This window comes from Tenrec ecaudatus, chromosome 9 (genome assembly GCF_050624435.1).
Source record: "Tenrec ecaudatus isolate mTenEca1 chromosome 9, mTenEca1.hap1, whole genome shotgun sequence".
Classification (NCBI taxonomy): Eukaryota; Metazoa; Chordata; class Mammalia; order Afrosoricida; family Tenrecidae; genus Tenrec; species Tenrec ecaudatus.
This window is the reverse complement of record NC_134538.1, coordinates 55,058,766-55,060,295: the sequence shown is the minus strand read 5'-3', so window position 1 is coordinate 55,060,295 and position 1,530 is coordinate 55,058,766. Positions and strand designations below refer to the sequence as shown.

The 1,530-nt window shown below is 47.5% G+C and overlaps 1 pseudogene; it reads left to right on the top strand.

Annotated features, from left to right (window-relative positions):
* The first annotated feature begins 629 nt into the window (after positions 1 to 629).
* LOC142455977 (PRELI domain-containing protein 1, mitochondrial pseudogene) lies at positions 630 to 1,241 on the top strand (annotated as a pseudogene).
* Positions 1,242 to 1,530: the final 289 nt, after the last annotated feature.

The following is a 1,530-nucleotide window of genomic DNA, read 5'->3' as shown; positions in this document are numbered from 1 at the left end:
CTTGGGAGCTAAGCATTGTTTGGTTGTGAAATGAGAGCCAGAGAGTTTATTTGAGCATTAGTAATCACACGTAGACTCCAAACTGTGACCAAACCTTTGTCGGAAATGGTGGGACTAGCTGTGCCCAGAGAGTCCAGGGGTTCTCCTAAGATAGGACAAGACAGCTGCACACAAGTTCAGTCCAGTCACAGAGCTCAGCTATGAGAGGAAATGCCCTTCAGGGTTCTTATGACAGAGTGGCAGTGGTTACCATCCATTTCCCTTGCTCATCCAAAGACTCAAGTGGTCTCAGATCCTTCATAATGGATTCTAAGGTACCAGGGTGGTAGTGGGAGGTGGGGAGGGGGGATAATGACTAGAAATAATACTGTCAGAACAGGTGTGACCCCGTAGAACCATAGGGAATGTCCAGCACTTTACCCAGCTACAGGAGGCAGACTTGACTTAAGACAAGGCCCAAGAAGGCCTTAGGCTACACTCCTTGAGGCTGCTGATTGGGCGCAGAGCGGCACTCACTGAGCTGCTGCTAACTTGGCTTGTGTGTGTCAAGCCCAGACTTGGCCTCCATATGTCCCCAAGTTCCACGTCCCTGGTGATGCTCACATACTGAGCCCACCCTGCCCTGGACGATGGTGATAAACTGGAATGACATGTTCATTGCCTACTGACGGCAATACCCAAATCCACAGAGCAAACATATCTTGAAGGCATAGTACACCAATGCATGAGCCCTGACCAGAAACTCATATGGAGGCAACTCACTGTCCCACTGAACCAAACAACTATTTCCTTGCTGCACTATGTTGCTCACTCAGTGTACATCCTGGAGGGCTCTGCTGTGGGTCCACAGAATCAAACCGTGACCATCTTCCCCCGAAGAATCAGCCACTCCAGGCTGATGGTGGTGGAGGAGTGCTGTGTTTACCAAGGGAATGGTGACAATGTGTGCTGTTGCAAAGCCCACCTGGGAGCCCGGGTCTCCTCCAACTTACCGGGTGTCTCCAGGGTCGTCCAGGAATTTGGGCTACCTGGCTTTTAAAGCAAGCCATGTGACCAAGACAATACAAGGCTTTGAATACATCCTGGCCAAGCTACAAGGTGAAGTCCCCTCTACAACACTTGATGAAACTGCCAAGGGAGCCAAGGAGAAGACAAAGGCGATGGCACTAGTGGCTACAAAACTGCCAAGGACCTTAGAAGCCACCAAGAAAATTTCCAGAATAAATGGAGACGATTTTTAATTGCTCTCTTGCGATGACAGATTGAAGGGAAACCCAATTAAATACCTTTTTTAATATTTGCCTATAAATATTTTTTCCTTAGAAGACCATCAAAGGAGAGGGATGCCTGTGCCAAGTGGTACTGTCATTTTTTTTTAGTGTCCTGGCTTATGTTGACAAATCCCATTTTAGAAAGATTAAACCAACTAACACTTTACGCATCCATCAGTTTGTCATAGCTTGGTGGTTTGTGTGTTGTTATTAATGTTTGAAGCTCTGCCATTGGGTTTTCAAAGGCTAACAGCGTTCA